At 39.9% G+C, this 24,748-nt stretch overlaps 1 pseudogene; it reads right to left on the bottom strand.

Moving 5' to 3' along the window:
• Positions 1-3,631: 3,631 nt before the first annotated feature.
• LOC146385604 (zinc finger MYM-type protein 1-like) lies at positions 3,632-5,465 on the bottom strand (annotated as a pseudogene).
• Positions 5,466-24,748: the final 19,283 nt, after the last annotated feature.

Raw genomic sequence — 24,748 nt, 5'->3', positions numbered from 1 at the left:
TGAAACATTAGTTACCGCCAACTGTTTTTTCTCATCAGACATATGCAAATGGTGAGCAATGACAAGCTGGTGTTTCCTGAGAAGTGTGAGAGGTATGTTTTTAAAACAGTTGGTGTGGCGAGCAACCTGTTTAAAAAAAACTATGCTTGGCCTCAAACCTCATTGTCCACTTATGAACGAGAGGTCCAAAGAGACGTATCATGACAGGATAGTGCTCTACAAAATGGTGTTTAGGAAGAATACAGCTGTTTGGAAAAAGTTCTTTGTATCTCTGCCGATGCTCTCTGATTTTGAACTCAAGATATGATATTGACTCATCACAGTGGATTGGGGCAACAACAAGTTCCACTATATCCTTGAGATCCAAAAGAACATGCCAGGCCTGTTCATCTTCAGGAACAAGGGGACCAATAATAAAAGGCAACAAGCGAAGCAGAGCCCAATTTTCGTGTGCATTCCCCCCTATATGTTTTTTCCTTGAGTAGGTATGTGGTATGACGTGAGGACGATTTGTCTTATCGCCCCATTTGTAGTCAAAACTTTGGATTGAACTGTTAAGTTTTTCTAAGGTGAAATACTTTTTGGAGATCAAAACAGCCAAGCATTCTGCTAGTTCTACAGGTATAATGCCCTCAAAAAAATCGTGTACTATATCTGGGGGAAAGCCTGCAATAACATCAAAATGAGAGAGACTTTTAGTCAAAACACAGTCACGTTTAACCCCACAACACAAGCTTGAGGTTTCCAATGCAGATTTTAAGTGAGCCAAATGGAGTTCACGTGCTCTACACTCAAAAACGTCTGCAGTCAAAAACTGAATTTCAGTCTTCTTTGCGACACAGAATCTACATATGTGTTCCCCAGAAAATTTTTCAACAAAACCTGCAAGCCCGTGAGCAGCTAGGTTATCAGCTATTACACAATTTACAGTGCCTTTAACGAACTCATTTAACTGAGCAATAAACACACCGTGTTGTTCCAAGATCACAAGATCTTTTAACAGGGGTTCCAACACCTTTTCAAACCCAAATGTCTTTAAATCGTCACTTTTACAAAGAACAGCTAGGTAAATGGAGGAGAGTGCTGAATGAGAGCCTGGAGGCAAATTATCCAAGACCCAATAAATACCACAAAGCTTGTGTTTTTTGCGTGAGGTTCCAAGAGGATTGCAAACCTCAAAATCATCAATGTAAAGTGTAATGGAGATTCTCAACACGTCAACAGCTAAAAAGCTATTGGTTCTAAAGTGCTTGCCATCTCGGAAAGACCTGTAAACACTCAGACCATTAGCCAAATCCTCACTTTTTTCTTGTCCTATATGTTGCTCAATCACTCTATCAAGTATGTGATTATGACTCAATAATTCTTGCAATAACTTTAATAAAGGAATGTACTGAAATGACTTTCATTGATCAATAGATAAAATGTACTCAACAGGCTCTACGACCCTAAAGTTATGCTTATAGTATTGTTTTCTTTTAAATGAAGTTCCAAGAGGACCACACTTAGCTAAAATTTTTGATACAGGGTTAGAAATGCACACTGTATTGGCAAGCTCCTCAACAACAGCCTGACCAATATGAAGGTTATGGCTCTTGAATACCTCTTCAACAGTTCGTTTTGTCATTGCAAAAACGGGTAACAAAAAAAAGCAATTAAGTGGAAATGCTAATAATAATATAAATATAGCCGGAGCGGATTAGAAATCAGGTATTAGATGGTACCGATTGGCACCGTCTAATACCCGATTTTCACTGTATTTGCTCCACTCCCGCTGTCTAATGACAACTTACACATTTGGAATTAAAAACATTGTTAAACAATTAACCGACGGAACAACTTTGTTTGACTAAGATATTTTCAGTTATTTATCACTTACCTGTATTGTGGAAGATTCCGCAGAGGGAAACGGCAGTTCACTGAACACATATAACTTTGTCCGCGTTCCCACCTCTTCACTTCTGGGAAGTTTGAGCATGCGCACTAGGCATCGGTTTTAGAGTTGTTGATTTAAAATAATTACATTTAATTGAACTGAAGAATGCAAATCTAGTTCATTAAACTTTTTGTTATTTTATGTTAAACCAACAACTGATAATGATTTAAAAACCTAAACTCAATATGTTCATGTTAAATAGACAAATGTCTATTGAATTAATCAAACAACTGCCTTAGTTGACTTTTTTGAGTGTACTCGGGTGTGAAATTTATGGTTTTCAGGGATTTTATCGTTAACTCTGTTTCCCTGGGTCTTTTCCCGTTTGTTATGAATAAACCTTTTTTTGGTACCGGTACTGGTTTTATTTTGTTGTATTAATCCACTACAGCTTTAAGGCCGGTCTCTGAAAATACTGTCAGTCTGCCCCAGGGCAGCTGTGGCTACAACTGTAACTTGCCTCCACCAGTGTGAGAGTGAATGAATAGTGGAATTGTAAAGCACTTTGAGGGTCTCGAAAAGCGCTATATAAATTCAATCCATTATTATTATTATTATTATTTACACTGTAGTAGACAGTGTATACACCAAAGACAAATTATAATATATTTGCACATTTTACAGTAATATATTCTTCAATTCACACATCTTTTCTGGGGGCTTTGTTATTTTCCCAACATCAAACCACATTCTGGTAATGCAGAATTAGAAGTTTCATTCAGGGGCCATGTAAAGATATATGCCACCAGTTGGATCAACAGCCTAGGCAGTGATCTTACTCCCTTGACGAAGCATCACAGTGTCTCTTATGTTTGCCATGCTCCAGTCTGTCAGGACTGCCGTCTTAGAGGGGTGGTGAACCTATAACGTATACATATCAGAACTTTCCAGGTTGACTAAAATCTCACAAATGTTATCAAAACTGTCATTCCTCATTATATGCCAATTCCACTGAAGAAATTGGCACAGACTAATAAAAGTAGGTAGGGTAGGGCAGGACAATATGGCCAAAATATTTATCACAATATATATTTGAAAATTTGCGATAACGATATAACTGACGATATAATTGATGGGAGACAAAATACTTTACAACTCCACAACTTTATTAGTGCAAAAAAACACCATCAATTTATTTTCACCTAAGCAAGCAGCTGTTTTTATGTGCATTAAAGCTATATAAAAATGTAACAGTGCAAATGCATATTCTTTGCTGACAGTTTAACCAAAAGGCATTTCCAGTGGAAATGGGCATAACCATGTATAATATTCACAAAAGTTAAAATGAGGTGCTTTGCAACCTCAAATGGCATTGTGTCAAATAAATAGGTCAAATACCTATTTTTCAGACTATAAGGTGCACGGGGTTATAAGAAACCAAATTAGTCAGATAAGCAGGGGCGTCACTAGGTTTTAAGGACAGGGGGGGCTTAGCCCCCAAGAGATGCACATGATATGAACGAACATAGTGAATGACCACAAAATTTCACAAACAGAAAACAAGACTGAGAAATTGTTTTCCTACTTTTTTGGACAGATTAAACATCCTAGGCCACCAATAGATCTATTGTTTTATTTCAGTCTGTTTTATAATACAGTACAACAAGAAAACAGAAGAATTGTGTTTGCTGCATCAATAACAAGAAAAAAACTGAAAATAAAAAAGTACATCATTTTTATGGCTGCAATCACCAGTTACTTGGTGGGTGGAAGCATCAAAGAATGACGTCTGTTTTTAAGAGTGGCAAATCAGTCAATCACTCTGTTGTGACTTAGATGCTGAAGCGTGTCTTTTTCAATAGACATGACTGCAAGACTGAAGTCTTTTCTGACCCATTGTTTGACGCAGCCAGGAGTGCAGCCGACGCAGTGCACTAAAGGACCTTTCGCACGAGCAGCTGCTGACAGGCACTGTTAGGGCAACTTGGATGGTTGCCTTCAGAGAGGGAAACATGTCTGAATCAAGGAGGTTGTACACAGGCAACATATTTTTGGGTGGACATCCAGCCTCTGTTTTCCGGGTAAGAAAGTTTCTGGCCACCAGAACCTCCTCTTTTTTCAGGTCAAGTCTGTAGTGCTTTGCAAGTTCATTCAAGTGTGGTTCACTCAAGAAGTTCTCAGATTTAGGACTGCATGCCTGGATGCCTTTTAGCAGCCCTGCATCTACACTGCAAAATCTTTGATCAAGCTCGCCAACCATCCGATCCACACAAGGGAAAAGTAACTCTCTTTTCAATGTGTCTGAGTTGTTCAATTCAGTGCGTGAACCCACAGTTGCCTCCAGGACAAAATCCTCCATTTTCCTCTGCTTATGCCTTGTCTTGGCACCTGGTTCAGGGATACTGTGGGTGTTACACAGGGCCTTGGTTTTCTCATACAGCTCTGTAGCAAATGCATCTGAGTGTTTTCCCTTAAGTGTGTCACACACAGCTTGTTTGCAGATAAAAGCTTCTGCCAGGTCTAAAGTCTCTTTCTGCAGGAATTTGTGGAGTCCTTCGGTTACAGACAGAATCGACTGAAACATCAGTAGTGCATAGACTGCTGAGAACTTGTAGAGCTTTGCTCTGAGACCAACAGCTATGGGGGATCCAATTGCAGATAGGCACTCCAAAATGGCAGGTAATATCTCAAGAACTGCACTGATTGATCGCAACTGACATGCCCAGCGAGTGTTTGAAAGTTGCACAAGCTCAGTTTTTGTCAATCCAAGCTTTGCCTGAGTCTCAATGAACTTATGATGATTGACTAGGGAGGTGCTGAAGAAAGAATACACACACTCCAACAAGCTGAAAAGCTCCACAGCCTCTGGGACAGCCTTGCAAGTATTGCACAAAACCAGGTTGAGTTGATGAGCATAACAATGCACATAGATAGCCTCAGGATGGAGCCTTCTAAAATGTGCTTGTACACCTCCAGTGGAGCCACTCATAACGGCTGCACCATCATATGTTTGTGCTACACATTTAAGCTCTGCAAGACCATAGTTTTGGATCTGCTGCTGAATCTCATTTGCAATGGACTGAGCATCAAATGATTTTATCTCTGCTAGTGCAAGGAAACGCTCCTTCACTGCCCCACCTGACACAAACAGCTAACTGCTCTGCCTTTTCATCCCTTGCCTCATCTGCCATGATGGCATAGACTTTAGACTTTGTCATTTCAGATAAATGACACTAGTAACTTCCTGGGCACAACAGTCAATCATGTCATTCTGGGATGTTGGCGAGATATACTGTGCATTTGATGGGGGATTATGTTTTTGAAGAAAAGGATCAAACTCCTTCAAAAGCTCCATGCACGCAAGAAAATTCCCTCTGTTTGGGCTGTCTTCACCTTCATCATGGCCACGAAAAGGGAGTCCCTGTCTCCCTAACATAGAGGTGACTGCAACAATTCGTCTGAGATACTCTCTTCTTTCGACTATCTCACTCACATTTGCAGTTGCTATCATCTGTGCAACGTTTCCCTGTTTGCTAGTTCCCTGGTAGCTTTTCCATGCAACAACACTGTCCTTATGTGTTTGAGCCATCTCATGCTTGCCAAAGATGACTAAATCTTTCTTCCAGGTCTTGCAACCGCTACTGACCAAACTATCATGTTTGATGTTTTTGCCAAACACTCTACATGGGAAGCAGAAAGCTGCATTCTGGTTGACTGAATATTCTAACCAGTTGTGCTTTTCAAACCAGCTGTGGTTAAATGCTCGCTTCTGTGTACCAAAAGTATCATGTGGATAGCTCTTCAGCTTCACCTGTCTGGGCCCTGTGTCTTTGTCACCTAAATCAAACCCTGTAGTAGAATGAGTTGCTGCAGCTGCTTCATCATTTTCCCTCTCTTGGCCTGTTTGCTCTCCTCTCTCTGTAATAACTTGATCTTCCTATGCTACTCGATCCATTTGCTGCAGCTCCTCTGTCTCTCCTTGCTCTCTCTGACTTGAACTTGCCTGTTGACCTTTTTCTCCCTCAGCCTCTCCTTCTGCCTCACCCTTCAAGATACATTAAAACATACTGAATTGTAATGTAAATTGCTAATATCATGACTTCTGCTCACGCGCCACAGTAATTTGTTGCTCCCAAATATTTTGAAGTTACAAACATTACATTTTGAGCACGCATGTGACTAAAATGGTTGCAATTTAAAGCCCTGAAAAATATTACTAAATTACTTGAATTGAAGTAATATTAAAATAGAACCCTCAAAAATATGTGAGTCAGGCTAATTTGACTTATTTATATATATTTTTATATATATATATATATATATATATATATATATATATATATATATATATATATATATATATATTAGGGGTGCAACAATACACAAAAATTCTCGGTTCGGTTCGATACTTTGGTGTCACGGTTCGATATTTTTTCGATACAAAAAAAATGTTCATGCCTTTTTAATTTGTCATTTATTAAATTTTCACGGCACATTCCGCACCACATCTCTGTGTGTTCATCATTTGTTTGAAGCCAGCTCACCTCCTGCAACTACTTTTCCGAGAATACGTGCTTCTTTTGTGGTTCGGACTCCTGACATTTCTTTGGAGGTGGAGGAACATCACAGTAATTGCTTAAAGGAGCTTGATTCTTCGACATCTTTAAGAGTTCTAAACAAATGTCTGTCCTCCTCCTGAAAATCTTATGTACACAAACACGCGTTGCAACTTCTTATCTTGTTGCAACTTCCGTCTTTAACTGATATTACTGATCTCATCCACAAATCAAAGCCTTCTACCTGCCAGCTTGATCCTATCCCCACTGTCCTTGTCAAAGCCTGTTTACCCCCACTCCTTCCCCTCATATCTGCTGTTATTCACTCTTCACTCTCCACTGGAACTGTTCCTGCTTCCTTCAAAGTTGCCGCTATTACCCCAATCCTGAAAAAAACAGGTCTAGATCCCAACAACTTTAATAATTTCCGTCCTATCTCCAATCTACCATTCCTCTCAAAAATTCTTGAAAAAATAGTTGCTTCACAAGTCCATCTACACCTAACTGATAATAACCTCTACGAACAGTTCCAGTCTGGTTTCCGTCCTCTGCATAGCACCGAAACTGCTCTTATAAAAATAACAAACGACCTTCTTATGGCAGCTGATTCTGGTCTCCTCTCCATCCTTATTCTCCTTGATCTGAGTGCAGCCTTTGACACCATCTCTCATCCCATTCTTCTTAGCAGATTAGCTTCTATTGTTCTCTCTCATACTCCATTAGCCTGGTTTAAATCATACCTGTCTGACCGCACTCAGTTTATTCAATTAAAATCCTTCACTTCTCAGCTTTCTCCTCTATCTACTGGGGTGCCCCAGGGATCTGTCCTCGGGCCCCTTCTTTTCATCATTTACCTTCTTCCACTCGGACATATTTTTCGTAAATATAATATTCAGTTCCACTGCTACGCCGATGACACCCAGCTTTACCTCTCTACCAAACCCGATTCTACTCTTCCTCCACCCTCCCTTACCCTCTGCTTAGCTGAACTCAATTCCTGGTTCGCCTCCAACTTTCTTAAACTCAACAGCAATAAATTGGAACTTCTCCTGGTTGGCACTAAACGATTGCTATCCAGAATTAACAATTTCTCTCTCACCATCAATAATTCGCTGGTCCCTATCTCTCCCTCTGTGAAAAGCTCGTGTGTCATTCTTGATAGCACATTATCCTTTAATTCACATATCAATAATGTCACACGTACAGCATATTTCCAACTCCGTAATATCAATCGCCTCCGCCCTTTCCTCACTCCTCATGCCACTGCCATTCTCGTCCATAATGTTGTTATCTCTTGAATTGATTACTGTAACTCACTATTATTTGGCCTTACACAAAAATCTATTAACAAGCTCCAACGTGTCCAGAACTCTGCTGCCCGTATTATTACTAGGACTTCCTCTACCCACCACATCTCCCCAATCCTGAAGCAGTTCCACTGGCTCCCGGTTAAATTTCGCATCCATTTTAAAATAATCCTCTATACATTTAAGGCTATTCATTCTCTCTCTCCACCATACCTCTCCGATTTAGTACAGATGAACTTCCCATCCCGGTGCCTCAGATCTTCATCTTCTCTTTCTCTCTCTGTTCCTTCCGCTCGTCTGATTACAATGGGGGGCAGGGCTTTTAGTTGCTCTGCCCCTCGACTTTGGAATTCCTTACCCCCTGACCTCAGAAATATTACTTCATTCCCTCTTTTTAAGTCCACCCTCAAAACCCATCTGTTTAAAATTGCTTATGTTTAAACCTCTGTATGCTCTTAACTTTTATCTGTTATTCTTATTATTGTGTATATTTCCAGTTTTTGTGTTTTTATCTGTTGTACAGTGTCCTTGGGTGCTTTGAAAGGCGCTATTTTTAAATAAAATGTATTATTATTATTATTATTTGTGCGCATTTTTTATTTTGACAGCGAATGCGCACCTGCGGACCACTTATGTGCAGCCCTGGTTATTTAGCTTGTCATATTGCAGCCACAGAAATTCTTTTGTCCATGAAACCATAAAGCTGCACTTTCTTTTTGCCTTATAGTCTGATTTGTCATAACTTTTCCGTTTTGTGGTAAGCTTTTCTTTGGCTGTCACTTCTTCACCCTGACCTGTCTTATTTGGCTCAGCAGAACTAAAATATATATCCTGCTGCTTTTACACACGCACTCACATAACGCGCAGCGATTCTCTGCGCGATCAACCTCTCACGTGTTTAAGCTTGCTGCGGGAGATTTCACTTCTCATGTTTGCATAGTAAGCTAACGATTGATAAGACGATGTCAGAGGAATTGGTGCGCAAATTATCATCACTCACCAATCAGTGCTGTCGCTCTCTATACACAGTTCGCGCGATTGCAAAGTGAAAGCAAAAAACAAGCGCAAATTCAAACGCGATTTCAATATGTCACATATTGACAGTGGCTCACCGATGCCAATGACATAATTACCCAGCTACATTTCCGAAAGAATGCAAAAGCATTGACATATATTTTTCCTTCCTACGATAGCCCGACGGGCAGGGCAGAGATAGATTTTGGTAGCCCGACTGGAAAAATCGCTAGCCCCGGGACGTCGGGCAGGCGATTTTGCGAGCCCTGTATCTGATTGAGGAATCACTCATCTTTGGAAAAGAGAGTTTATTACAGAGAAATGGCTCTTTCCAAAATAAAAGCTATACTATACGCTTCTTCTGGGCTATATTCTCAGCAGCATATTAAACATATCAGGTCCCCATAAGGAGAATCATGTGCTAACGGCTGTCTAAATGACTCGGGTAAAGTTTGTAGCATGCGTGCTTGTTGTTTTTGTCTGCTTCCACTTGTCTTTGCACTAGGATGATGTCAGTGTAAATGTGCAGTCATATTTGTTGTGTTCCCACTAGTGCTGTCAGCGTAAATCTCGTTGAAATGACGTTAACGCCACAACACGGCAAATCTCCGTTAACGAGCTACCGCAGATCGCCCCGTGCATGGGGCTGGACGGCCAACACGTTAACGAGCTAACTGCGCTAACACATGTAATTGAGCATTGCATGGCACATCCAACATACTGTTTTACTTTAGTCCATGACGCGCTTACCTTCAGGGTCATACGTCACATGAAAACCAAAATAGTTCCAAACGCCAGATCTGAATGAGGGTGGGGGAGGTTCAATTTGCCATGTTGCAAGGAGAGCTTAACTTCTGTCTCGCTAGCTTGCCCTGCGCTCAGTGAATCTGCGTTCGACTACTCCGCCTAGGCTGCACTGTCGAGCGCAGATCCACTGAGCACTCAACACAGACAGCATCGTCAGAAGGAAAGTTGATAAAATAAATTAAAAATTTATTTTGTATTGTTCGATACATATGCGTACCGAACCGAAAGCACTGTATCGAACGGTTCAATATCGATAAGAGTATCGTTGCACCCCTAATATATATATATATATATATATCTTTGCTCTCTCTCCTTTTTAACCTTGACTCTCCTAAATAAAAGCTTAAGTTAAACAGGTCTTATATGTTGTACCGTGACTGAAATGTTTCATATTTCATATCCATATTAAGTTCCATAACATTCTAATCAGACTATCTGCATCACAAATGACTCCATCCTGTGAAATCTTTGACTCACCTCTCCAGCAGAGGTCTCTCCCCTCTCCCTGATCCTCTGCCCTGACTCCTACAGGTTAATGGGGATGGAGGAGTGATTATTATTATTTCCACTGATGATAACCATACCTGAATGAGCTCAGCTCGATTTTTCAGAGCTAAAACGAGTGACAGAAATTAACATTATGCTAACAATTTAACTTAATGCGCTAGCCAGGTTTTTATTTATCAAAATGGGGAGCACCTGGTTCATTATTTACATGGGACTCTCTGCTGTTAGCTGGAGCTAACTAATTGTTACTACCAGCCAGTGATGAAGACTTACTTTCTTGAAAAACTTGCGTATATCCATGATTTCTTGCTGTTTGCCGCATGTACGCTAGTGTGTCCGCAGGTGTATACGAGCGGAGTGTAAAGTAGCAGTGAAAACGAGGACTGGATTTTCAGTAATGTGGATGTCCCCTGTGAACAACTGGAACGGATTGGATAAGGAAGCACTGACGCTACCTTAACAGTGTAAAGTGAAAGGGACCAACCGAGTTATGATCATATTTATGTGAATAGCGACAGGTTTATATTATTATTTCTTTAAACTCATATTCCTGCATCTTTATATTGAATTTGTCTGCAAGTTCTGTAAAAAAAAAAAATCGAATAAAAAAAAAAAAAAAAAAAAACTAAACACCAAATTATTTAAGGGGGCTTAAGAATATTTTAGGGAGGCTTAAGCACCCCTAAAATAGGCCTAACGACGCCACTGCAGATAAGTCTAACTTTACTCAACTCATTCTTGTTTCCTCCACTTCTGCACCATTGATTCATTAATCCCGAATTCTCTCGCAGCTGCTCTATTCGGATGGTCCACTGCACGACTGATTGACTTGAGTTTAAAATCCGCTTCATACGCATGTTTCTTAACAGGTGCCATTTTGGGGTCCTTATACACACACAATACGGTAATATTATGTTGAAGCACAGTATTACTCCGCGAGGCCCCTGACTACCATAGTAGTCAGTGTTGGCCAAGTTACTTGAACAAAAGTAATCAGTAACTAATTACTGATTACTTCCCCAAAAAAGAAATCCCGTTATTTTACTGATTACTTATTTTCAAAAGTAATTAATTACTTAGTTACTTTTTAAAAACACGATTTACAACCTGAATGGGTGATAAAGCAATAGATCTTTCCGCCCAATTCTACTTTTTCTGCATAATCCATCATACAAAATGTAATCAAATGGAAACTTCTCTTTTTAAAACTTGTTTTATTAGTTTTAATCTTAAAAAATGTTTTATTATATGCAACATTCTCTGACTGGAAGAAATTTGTTTAACATTTAAACCTATTTTCTGCACATTCCAGCACATAAAATAAAATATTTTTTTGTGTTTACACTCACTCTTTCAAATAGACACACCAGAAAATAAATAAAATCAAAGACTAGCGGTCCAGTTGCTCTATTTTCTCCTGTAAAGCAGGAGTGGGGTAGGCAGAGGTTTGCCCTGGTGCAGGTGTGCCACAGCGGTCAGTTGAAGAATCCGCGAGTTTCTCTGTGAATTTCCAATTACGTGGTAGCGCACTCGGTGCTTGCTTGGAAGTTTAGGGGGGTTTTTCGCTGTAAAAAGAAGAAGTTTTCTTCCCACGCACAACGGACACTAATGTTTTTGTCACTTTTTATAGAATCAAACTCAAAGTAAGGTCAGTACTTCCAAGCTTTAAACGCTGCACGCTCATACTCTCTCCCGCACTCGATATATTATCCATTGTTGATATGCACACAGCTGTTGTCACGAACGTTGCACTCGCTTATGCCATTGTCATGAGACATTCTCGCAAAAAAAATCACGGTTTTAGTAACGCAGCGTGCTTACGGCAAAGTAACGGTAATCTAATTACCGTTTTTGCAATAGTAATCCCTTACTTTACTCGTTACTTGAAAAAGTTACGTGTTACTGCCAATCTCTGGTCGTAATTCTCTGACAATCCATCAAGCGGTGCAGCTTCCTAGCTTACCAAAGTCGTAATAAAACATTTTTTGACAGATTTTTGAGCACCGTGTACCACATAAAATTGGTTTGAGGTCAGTAAGTAAAACCAGAATACATACATAAGGCACACCAGGTTATAAGGTGCACTGTCGGTTTTTAAGAAAATTATGAAAATGATTTTAAGAGCGCCTTAACCCTTTAAAGCCAGTCGGAGCGGGCACGCTCCGTTTTGCGTAACTATTTTTAAATCCCGGTAGCACTGCAACCACGTAAGCTAGCGCAGTAATTTTTTTTGCATATGAAACCGGAGGAGTTGTACTTACATCTTATGCCATCAGCTTGCCCTAGGTCACAGTTTCCTTCCACATATGGCTTTGCAAAAATTACATAAAAAGCACTTGCAGCAACAAAAACATAATATTCCAGAAACACGCTTTGTCGATCAGCTGTTCGTAACACGTCCTATATCCATCAGCATCGCATGTCCGCCATGACCTGCCTGAAACCGGAAGTGATGTAATTTTGCGGAAATGTAGTAATGTAATGTAATGTAGGCCTTGTAAGCCTATACCGGTGTTTTTAAAAGTCATGTTTGACTTTATGACTTTCTGTGTCATTTCTGGGATGCTTAGGACTCAAATTGCACTGCTTGATATAGTTTATTTTGATGCATATGCTGTTTTTTTTTGCAAATTTGCATTATAATATTTATTTTTGTTTTTCTTGCAGTATATAAAAATTGGTGTATTTCAAAAATAAAACTATGAAGACACTTAAAATTAATTTCCTGTGGTGGGAAACTATTTTGTGCAACTTTTTTGTATTTAGAGTTTTGAGGGATAAGCCTCTTAAATTTCTCTAACTAGAAAATATATGTTAAAAAAACAAAGACAATTTTCAATTTTTTTGTAGTTTATTGCACTTTTTTGCAATTTTTGTAATTACTATGCACTTAATGCATACATATTATTAAAATTTGGGCTATAATGGTTGTATTGATGTATATCAACTTGAAATGCTCCCAAAAATGGCATTACAGCATGTAAAAATATAATATAAGCTCTGGCGGACTTGGTTCTATGGTAGGTCTTAAAGGGTTAAAGCAAAAATATGCTAATAACGACAGCCCGCTTGCATGGTCTACAAAAAAAAAAAAAAAAAAAAGGGCTTTGGTGGGTATCTGAAGGACAAAAAACAAACCAGTACCACATCACTGAAGTTGCACCATTTTTACAAACTAATTGTGGTTCATCTGTTTCATTCAACAATCTGCTTTTGCCCTTCTCATTCGCCATCGCCGCCATGTGCGTATGTAAACAACGGCACTGCGCATGCGCGTTTTACCCATATTGTATCGCGATATTTCATTTTCTTATCATTGCCTAACATTATATCGGTATTACCGTGAACGGTATATAATATGGCCCAGCCCTAAATAAAAATATAGAAAACTTACAGTTTGTATAGTCTAAACTTACTACAACATGTTTAGGAATTTTGTAGATGTGCAACATCCAACATGTCAATACATACAGTGCATTTACATGTGCAGTTCCTTTGTGCAGATTATAGAGAAAATGTACTAGCACGTCTCAAGGACCACACACAGAAACAGTGTCTGATCTTGGTCGATGTGTGTGTTTCTGTGTGTGTGGTGCATAATGGGGGTGAATGTATCACATGGGAGCTCCTAATCTCAAAGAATATCTAACAAACAAAATTTATGTTTTCATTGCATAAAATAACTAAAGAAATAAATGGTAAAATACTGAGTTTTAAAAAAAAATTTGAATTGAAAATTGAATTATGAATGAATGTTCATGTTAAAATGTCCTAAACACAACTCTAACTCAAGTAGAATCACATAAACTGAATGAAACATTAAGTGAATTACATCCACATGTGATTGAATGTGAAAGTTCTATGTTAATATTACCGTTTCAGTTTACATTTTAAGTTCCTAAGTTATCCCTTTAAATTTTGAGTAATAGGATTATCATTTGGCTGCCTTAAGTTATGTTTCACTTAGGTCTTCTACGTTAGTCGTGTTTCTTGTCGTCTTGTCCATGTTGTCAAGTTTGTGTTGTCATGTCTGCGTTCCATGCTGTTTCCTGTTTTATTGTGAAAGTCCCTGTCATGTGTGCATTGTGTCTAGTTTTGCTTCCCCTTGTGTTGTTAGTAGTGATGGGATTTCCGGCTCTTTTTAGAGAACCGGCTCTTTCGGCTCGGTTCACTAAAAAGAGCCGGCTCTTTCGCCTCCCAACCGGCTCTTCAGGTTGTTTTAATTAATTTATTATTAACAACAATATAAAGTTATGCACAAAAGGAATTACTAATGTAAAAAAAAAGGGGTCTTATTTATATATGTTTATATATAAATATATACGGTGGCCCCTAGAGACAAAGCACCTACAAACTCCAAAAAGCACGTACAAATTCCAAAACACATTTCTAGCGTTAACTGAACTTCCAAAACAGAGCTACCTAGATCAGTTAAATCACACAATTGAAAGCATATGTGTATTGTTTGTGTATTTATACACAAGCACTCATATATATTCAAATAATAAAAAAAAATGTTAATTTACCTGTTACTACCACACACCAAATCTGGTCGTTGGTACTTGCTGGCTTGTGTAGCCACTAAGTAACGAAAGCTCAACACTGCGCCTAGCATCCTGGAGCACTTCTGTTGTGTTTTGTATGTGTTTTGGAGTTTTTACGTGTTTTGGAGATTGTACGTGGGGTTTGTCTCTAGGGGCCACCGTAAATATACTTTTATTTATTCACTCCACATGAAATGTAATAAAGAAATGGCCTGTGTATCCACTAGGATCCTGGAGCACTTCCATTGAGTTTTGGAGATTGTACGTGTTTTGCAGGTTTCACGTGCTTTGGAGTTTGTACATGCTTCAGAGTTTGTACGTGCTTTGTCTCTAGTATACTTTTATTTATTTACTCCACATAAAATCTAATAAATAGATTATAAAATACATAAACCAACTATTCATATTTCAACTTTTAACTATTTAAATTTTCAGCTTTTTCCTTTTAAACAAATTTAAAGTGAAACAACACAAACCACAAAAACAAAAAGAAGATGCACATTCTCTGTCATATGGGCCTGCATGAATAAACTTTCTGAATCCTTTATCATCCGCAACTGAAAATAGTTGTGGACCATTACTATACCTTTCTAATGTGACATTGTTGTCCTTGGATCTCTTTCTCTGTCACAACCTCCTGCTCTGTTCCTGTGCTACTGCGAGTGTAACTACCGCCCCTCCCCCCTCTGCCCAGCGCAAAGCACAAGGCTCACATATGCGGAGTGAAGCGGAAAAAAAGAGGGTGAGAGAAAGAAAAAACACAGCTCGTGATAAGGAGCCAGCTTGTATTGTTCATGTCAAAGATCCAGCTCGCATTGTTCATGTCAAAGATCCGGCTCTGAGAGCCATTTCGTTCGTGACCGACACATCACTAGTTGTTAGGTCTCATTTGACCTAGCTGTGTTCCCACCTGTTCCCCATCCCCTCATTATCTCTCTGTTTACTTAAGTCCTCTATCTTCCTTTGTTCAGTGTCAGGTCGTCTGTTGTCTTTGTGCCATGTTTCCATGTAGCTTTGGCTACGTCAACGGGTGTTTTTGAAAATTGAGATTTTTCGTTTAAAAAAAAAAAAAAAAAAAAAATCCTGTTTACATGTGCAGTTTTGAAAAAATATCTCTGTCCACATGTAAACACTAAAAACGAAATGTTGGCCATTCAAAAGTCTAGAAGCCTGGGAGAGAAAGACTAAACAGGGTTTTTGTGCCCTCACACAATTTAGAGACAAAATACTGTTGTAAATCTGACTATCTGCAGTTTTTACAGACATGCAATTACTGTCCCTCCTTTTAGAAAGAAGCGTCAGAGTGAACTTCGGATGTGGCTTCTACATTCAAAACAGACGCTGTCACAGCCTAAATATCGATGTCGGTTTTGAATAAATTTACTTTAATAATAATAATAAAATACACACACACGTATGCTGTATACATTTTGTTCATTCCTAAGCTGTGAGTTTACCCCAGCCAAAACACTGTCTTTATTGTTAACATTCGAAATGAAGAAGGCACTTGAAGTAACACAATTATCTGCCTTATCAGAAGTACTTAAGCTTTGATGTTGCTTGACTAAATCACAGTTTTTCTTAACCACACCTAAAAACAAAAACGGAGTTTTGAAAATCTCCACCCTGCAGGAGTTTCAAAAAACCTTCAGTTTTCAATGATTGAAAACACCATTTAGGTGTGGACGAAAGGTGCATACGCATAGAAAAATCTGCGTTTTCAAAAATACCCGTGTATGTGTGAACGTAGCTTTCTTATCCACATCAGGTTTCATGTTTTGTTTTTTTATGTTAAACTTTAGGTTTCCCAGTTTCAGTGATGGTTTAGCTTGACCTCTGCCTTTTTGTTTCGTAATGTTTAATCACCCTTATTAAAAGGCTGTCTTTGTTCACATTTAAGTTTTGCTCCACGTTCCTTGGTGTCTACATTTTGGGTCCGCTCCTCGAATTCTTACAGTCAGCTTCATAGCCTGACTGTGACAGTTTAGAATAACAATTAAAATATAATGAAGCGTTTTTCAAGTTTAAAATGGAACCAAACAAGCTAGGACCACCCCAACTCTAGCCATAATAATGAAAATAACCTTTCCAATTATTTCAGTTTCAATGTGTGGGTCACTGTGACGTAAAGATCTGTAGGGGCTTTGTCTTAACCCAATCCTCGATTCTGTATAATCCATCTTAAGATAAAAATAAACATTCTATTTACAGATTTAATGATTGCAGTGATCCATACTCAGTGCAGCAGCAATCTTCTGGGGAGCCTCTTGAGTAGCAAAGCAAGTTTTTCTGCTGTGACAAGTCTGTCCGAAAACAAAGTTAAGCACAATCCCTGAGACACTTTACCTACTTTAATGACATGATGTTAATAATAGAGGTAGAGATGTGAATTATATATGTACTAGACTTAGTCGGGTGCACATTAAACTGGCGCCCGAGTACTTCACAGCCAGTATATCTGTTACGTGGCCTTAGTTCAACCAAATATAGCGTTGATTGTGAAAGTCTGACTTGTGGTGGTGACATGTTTAAGATATATTTCATAAAGTCACAGCACCCATCAGATAACAGAAACAGGAGGTCAATGTTTGGAATTGCTGAGTCGGCCATGAATTTAAAAAACTGGATGACATGAGTGGCTCACTGCCTTGCATTTTCATTTAGTTTTCTGCTAGGGTTCTAGTGATCTGTCGGTCGCGAACGAAACGGCTCTTAGAGCCGGATCTTTGACGTGAATGACGCGAGCCGGCTCCTTATTGCGAGCCGTGGGTTTTTTTTGGTTTGTTTCTTTCTCTCACCCTCTCTCTCGCACGCGAGCCTTGTGCTTTGCGCTGGGCAGAGTGGGGAGGGCCGGTAGTTACACTCGCAGTAGCACAGGAACAGAGCGGGAGGGAGAGAAAGAGAGCCAGGGACAACAACGTCACATTAGAAAGGTATAGTAATGGTCCACAACTATTTTCAGTTGCAGATGATAAAGGATTCAGAGAGTTTATTCATGCAGGCCCATAAGACAGAGATTATGCATCTTCTTTTTGTTTTCATATTTTAATTTATATTTAATTGTGTTGTGGTTTGCTGTGTTTTGTGTTGTTTTACTTTAAATTTAAAGGAAAAAGCTGAAAATTTAAATATTTAAAAGTTGAAATGTGAATAGTTGGTTTTTGTATTGTGATTTATTTGTTACATTATATGTGGAGTGAATAAATAAAAGTATAATTACGGTGGCCCCTAGAGACAAAGCACATACAAACTTCAAAACACGTACGAACTCTGAAGCACGTACAAACCCTGAAGTCCAAAAAACGCATACAAAAGACAACAGAAGTGCTCCAGGATGCTAGGCGCAGTGTTGAGCTTTTGTTACCTAGTGGCTACACAATCCAGCAAGTACCAACGACCGGATTTGGTGTGTGGTAGTAACAGGTAAATTAACATTTATTTATTTATTAATTATTTGGAGTGCTTGTGTATAAATACACAAACAATTCACATATGCTTTCAATTGTGTAATTTAACTGATCTAGGTAGCTCTGTTTTGGAAGTTCAGTTAACGCTAGAAGTGTGTTTTTTGGAGTTTGTATGTGCTTTGGAATTTGTACGTGCTTTTTGGAGTTTTGTACGTGTTTTGTCTCTAGGGGCCACCGCATATATTTATATATAAACATATATAAATAAAACCACTTTTTTTTTACATTAGTAATTCCTTTTGTGCATAATTTTATATTATTGTTAATAATAAATTAATTAAAGCAACAAAACAACCTGAAGTGCCAGTTCAGAGCTGAAAGAGCCGGTTCTCTAAAAAGAGCCGGAAATCCCATCACTATAGGGTTCACACCTTCTGCATGGGCCTTAAATTCTTCCACTATTATTACTCATGAGGCAAGAACAGACATCATGTCAAAGTACATTTGTATAGCCCTCATATTTAAGCCTTGTTTTTTTTGTTTTTTTTTTTTATCCTCAGAGGGATTTCATTGATAAAAACACACCTTTTTCTTCAAGTTAAAATCTAAGATTTTATTATTATTTATTTATTTATTTATTATTATTATTTAGTATAGTGAGGGGGTTTGCTGGGTGATAAAAGTTTACATCTGCTATACTTGAAATAAAAGGATCATTAAGCCAATTTGTTTGTCAAAAGTAACTTAAAGATTTTTCACAATGAGGTGAACAATCACAGAAGGTAAACAATACTCACATTTGCACGCTTGGTTGAAGAATGTAGCTGCTTGAGCTCAAGATTTCTTTCGATTTCACACTCTTAACAGCTGCTTCACCACCTGTAGCTCAGTGAATAGTATCTGACTCTTAGCAATAAGGAGCAGGAGCCTTTTTTTGCTTTGCTGCATAGTAAGGTGCACTGCTTGGGATTAACACATTAGGTGATATCACTGTTGAATCACAAGCAATCTTGCTGGCAGAGATAGAAGAAAGCTGCATAATTGGGATTGTGTGGTCACGGGGAGTGTCTTTGGTAGAGAGAGAAGGCTGTAGGTTTGATTTTTTTTACAGAGTCACCGGGAGCCTCACTATCAGAGGGAGGGAGCAGGGTGGTGTTTCAATGTGGCATTGTCACTGGGAGCCGTGCTGTATGAGGCTATAGGAGAAGTAACTTTTGACTTTGCCTCCAGTGCCCTAAAGATGCCCTCTTTAATTATTGCATCATCCACTTCATCCACATGTGAGACCATTCGTGTTGTGGGATTTGAAGCCATCAGAAGTGCCAGTTCCTTAACAATGCATCTGTCCCTTTAGACATCTGCTGTGCCCAGTATCACTCCAGAGCTGTATATATGGTTGTGTGAGTTAGATCTAGGGCTGGCTCACCCACACACAAAAACCACACAGAGACAGCTTTTCAAGGTGCTTGTCAAGCCGATTAAGATATTTTGATATTTTTTGACATAAGCAGACTGGACAGTCCAGAATTGCAGAAAAGCTGTACAAATAGTTAAAAATGCTGTAATAGAAATTGGGCGTATAAAAAAGGTAGCAAATTAAATGAATGCAGTGATTAGAAAAAAGGGTGCAAGAACAGTAAATATAAATTTAGTCTCCTTCGGAATTTATTACGACTTACAGCTGTCTCAAAAGAGTCAGCTCAATCTCATTTACCACCTGCTCTGTGGCTCTAAGGTGCTTGACAATATCAAATGGGACGCTTATGTCCATTTCTGACATTGTGATGCCTTTGAGTTTTGAAGACCACAGCAACCTGTTGCTGTTCCCCTGTGGCTCCTCAATGTTCACAAACACCACCTGTACACAAAAACAGGACTCATACAAGTACTGAAGGAGAAACATTATTGAATTATTAAATCAAAATTAGGCTAGTTTTGTTTTTGTCTTACTGTGCCTTTTTAACATTTACAAATGTCCTTGCTTTTGCAACAATATGAAATGAATGACATGACAGAAGCCTGTGTATAAATGTCGCCTGCACTGAATGTCAAGCAAGTGGTGCATGGCTGAGAATATATTACACAGGAATAATCTGGGGGATAAAAAAAAAAAGACAAAACAGGAGGGAAATGTTAAAGTAAATTGTTAAATGTTGTCATTTTTATACTTACCATCTCTACATTGTTTCCAACTGTGTGATCAAAGACATTCCTTTGTCCCCCTCCCCAACCTGTCGAGGTTTTGGGGGAGGCACAGACACATCCCATGTGAAGGTTCTGTTTGTTGTTTGGTAAACTTCCTGCCCTTTTATGGCCTCACCTGTGTTGTGCATGGTGAACCAATACAGGAACTGAGGCCGCCTCAAAAGAGAGAGGACTCAAATGCTGGACACCGAACAGCACGTAAGTAGTTTTAGAGACAACGTTTATTTTCTCAGTAAGTGTTCATAAACAGGAAACTGGAATGTGCATTTAACAAGTGCAAAATGCCACAATTAAACCAAAGGGGTTTTAAGCAGCCTGGGCTAAGTAAGTAATATGGTGTTGGTCAGTGGAAACAGCAGTTCCAGGGATTGGGCTGGAGGGAGAGTCAAACTGGGTCCGGGGTTAGGGTCAGAGTCACTGTAAATAGAGTACAGACGTTCAGGTATGGTTCAGGAGGAATATGGGCAAGCAGTTCGTTCTGAATTTTCCTTCGCACTGCGTACTTGCCGCGGGTGGTCTGTAGTGGCGTGGAGGGGTGGGTGGTCCGGGTGAGTGATCCAAAATTCCTGGCGTTGAGGCAGGGAGGCAGGCAGGTGAGTCGGGTGAACAGCCCGTGGGACTGTCAGGTGGTCCAGCGTCGGGATTGGAGCTCTTCGGCGGAGATTTGTGTCTGGCAACTTGGTGCGTGGCTGTGAGAGAAACACACAATGAGTCAAGGTAGTTTGCAAAGCGTGTGCGAAATCACAGTGGTGGCCTGCACTAACTATGGTTAGCTGAGAATCTGGCGAAGAGAGGTTGAGTGCGCTGGCCTTATGAGTCCCCGGCTTAATTACCCACAGGTGTGAGCAATCAGCAGAACACTGAGGCCCCTCCCAGGGGTGGAGATGCCGATTCGGAGGGAGACACCCTGGCACACACCCGGACCATGACATATATTGGGTGTGGGGGAGATTACCGTCTTTATGACCAAGGATGTTGTTAAAAACAGTTGTGATCAGGAAGTCATGTAAACTTTTGTTTTACTTTGCAACCATTGGGGGGTTTTACGATGGGAGGTGCTTGTGTGTACTGTAACTGTTTTTAAATGAAAAGGATTGGATTCAGAGTGCTTTTCTGAGACTCCGACCGGGGCTTTCTTTGCGCAAGTAAAATCGATCGATCGCTGTCGTCTTGCTTTTTGTCCTTCACAGGAAAAAGTCTCTGAGTCAGCCAGGTCTAAGTTTAGACCCAACAAAAACCATACAAGCCACGGCTCTAACCTATTCGTACATACATGTGTGGGGGTTAGGGTAGTCCACGGCGCCAGCCCGCAGATGCAATGAGAGTAGCTTGACTGTAATGACTGCTGCTGCACTCACACCAGGAGACTCTTTAACTACTACAATGACAGGACGACACCCACCATAGCTGTGCTATGCCATAAAACGGGTCGTTACAACATGTCTGTACAGACCTTAATTCAAGTAACTTCTGAAAGATAAGCTTCATATCTGAAAGCTGGTACCTCCAAGTTACATTTTTGGCGGTGTAGACTTCATGACCCAACACATCCCAGACTTCATAGCGCGGCGGTGGGTGTGGATAATTTTGCCGAAAAATACGGCTGAAGAGGAGCGGCCGAAGAGTAAACTCTTAAAAGTAAATACTGAATATTATGTCACTTATATATGTGCAAATGTTCAATAATGAAGGACATTAAAATATTACTGTTGGCCACATGTCGGCAAAGTAGTGTGCCATTAGCGATGTTAGTACTAACTTGGTTTTAAAGCCTTTAAAATATACGCCGTGCAATAGTCGACCTTAATGAGGTGACCGTGGCTCAGGGGGTTGGGAAGCGTATCTGTAACCGGAAGGTCGCCGGTTCGATCCCCGGGCTCTCTGTCTTGGTCGTTGTGTCCTTGGGCAAGACACTTTACCCTACCGCCTACTGGTGTTGGCCAGAGGGGCCGATGGCGCGATATGGCAGCCTCGCTTCTGTCAGACTGCCCCAGGGCAGCTGTGGCTACAACCGTAGCTTGCCTCCACCAGTGTGTGAATGCGAGAGTGAATGAATAGTGGCATTGTAAAGCGCTTTGGGTGCCTTGAAAAGCGCTATATAAATCCAATCCATTATTATTAATCTTACAGAGAATGTGATGATTTTATGGATAATTAAAGTCAGTCACAAACACAACAAGCTGAAAGTCAGTGAATGCTGCTCGGTTTGCGGTCCTGAATATCACAGCACAAGCAGGATTCACTGCACTGTTAATGTGCAAAAGAAGCGCGTATTCCTGGAAATTCCGATAAAGTAATTGCTAACGGGGCTTGCTTCTTCGACATCTTCAAGGGTTCTGAACAAATATACGTCCTCCTTCAGAAAATCTTATGTACGCAAACGCGCGTTTCAACTGCTTATCTGGTGCATGTCTTTTATTTTGACAGCAAATGTGCACCTGGGGACCACTTATGTGCAGCCCTGGTTATATTGCTGCCTCTGTTCGGTGGTGTCCAGCCAAACGGACTTTAACGTTTGTTTGAACGAGCTGACGGTTCACTCGTTAAGCTGAAAGAAAGATGCTTTAATCAGTAGTACTGCTGTGTTTATTGCATCATATTGCTGTAATTGTTTATATGCTTTATATATTCTGAGGTAAGTTGATCTATAGTGTTACATCATATTCTATAAGGATGTTATGTGTTTGTATACTTTCTGCCCAGTTTGACCCAGCAGAAGTCAGCCTGTTTAAGGCTCTGATAGCTATTCTGTATGACTTAAAGCAGTTATGACATGGTATGATTTTCTCACCCAATAAAGAAATATTTAATATATCAGTCTACTCGTCATTCTATCAGAAACAGTTATTACAGCTCATACATTTTCTTTATATACATATATGTAAGCATTGAGCCAAATTTACTAATGCCAACATACTGAAACAATATTTGTCTTTGTCATATGATACATCTAGATATACACTGTCAAAGATACTTGTCTTTGAGTGAAGATTTAAGGTGATAGGAAATATAAATAACTGCAACTTGAATCTTTACTGAAGCTCAGTATTTGACACAGAGTTCAAGTTCACTGCTGTAATAACTAATAATGATTAATATAATAACTTAAATATTGGCCATATTATATTTATATTACCAAAGTGAGATGATTTTAGTCTCATGAACAACATTAGCTAAACGTTATTTACTAGCTAATCTTGAAATGATTGTTCAGTACAGAAATGAAGCCCAACAAGCATGTCTTACAGTCCTGTGGTCTCAGCCTCAGATACTTATCAAATCACACAAAGCTCATGTAGAAACAAACAAACAAAATAATCATGGTTGCTAGGCAACCTGGGCAGTGCGACCGAGGCTAGACCGTCCCATTTCACAAGCCTCGCACTTCCGGCCTTAGCAGTCTTTGAGTACGCGGCCCTTGAGGACCGTTAAGGCTGCGTACTTTAAGGCTGCAGACCCTGAATTGGGATACAGCCACTCTTCTCCAAAGAGCAGGAGTAATTAAGCAGCATGCGCACACACAAAGCTCACCAGCTGCAACACCGCAAGGCTCTCTGGCCTAGAGCTTACCTAACCCTGGCTTAAGTACCTCTAACTCCTGATGGGAGTTAGCTGTACCAAACACGTAAGCAAGAGAGAGACTACACCCACACCAGGGCAATTTCAGGTGGAGGCCCTGCTAGGGCCAAAAAACTGTCTTTTCTAATTTGCTGCTGTCAAGGGCGGCAAATTTTTTCTGGCCACTATCTCCAGTCTTCAAATTTCCTCACAGCTCACTTGGTAAATGGCCTTTATTTGTATAGAGCTTTACTTAGTCAGGACCCGAAAGGCTTTACCCATTCAGTCATCCACCCATTCTCTCACACACACACACACACACAGGTGATGGCAAGCTACATTGTAGCCATAGCCGCCCTAGGGCGCACCGACAAAGGTGAGGCTGCCGAACACGGGTGCCACCGGGCTCCTCTGACCACCACCAGTAGGCAACGGGTGAAGTGTCTTGTCCAAGGACACAACGACCGAGACTGTCCGAGCCGGGCTCTAACTGGCAACCTTCCGATTACAAGACGAACTGCCAACTCTTGAGCCACGATCGCCCAAGGTACCACTTACCACTTCCAGGTAAGAGTTAAGACTATGTTATTTGTGATTATTTCTGTTTAAATCCTATTTAATTGCTTTATTTTAGTCCCTATTTTGCTACAGTACTGGTTTTAAAACTCTCGTCTTTCTGTTTTTTTAAAAGTGTTATTTAGTGTGAAATTTGTGTGCTGCAGAGGAACTACAGCTGAAAGTTGTAAAAATAAAGTCATTCATTTTGTATTCAATGGTAAGCAAAAATCCACTTTGACAGTATTAGACCCTTTACAGTAAAAACTCAAATGGTGTTTTGTATAACAAAACTCCAGTGTTGTAGGAACCTGTCATGGTCTGTGGTGGGTGGCTGGAATTTCCATAAGGCTCCTGAACTTACCTGGGATCCGCCCTTGGGCAGGGCCAACTCCTCCAGCTCCTGCACACC

The sequence above is a fragment of the Perissodus microlepis genome, chromosome 6 (assembly GCF_051167445.1).
Source record: "Perissodus microlepis isolate ML-2025 ecotype Zambia chromosome 6, ASM5116744v1, whole genome shotgun sequence".
In the NCBI taxonomy this organism is placed as follows: Eukaryota; Metazoa; Chordata; class Actinopteri; order Cichliformes; family Cichlidae; genus Perissodus; species Perissodus microlepis.
This window is presented reverse-complemented; position numbering and strand designations above follow the sequence as displayed.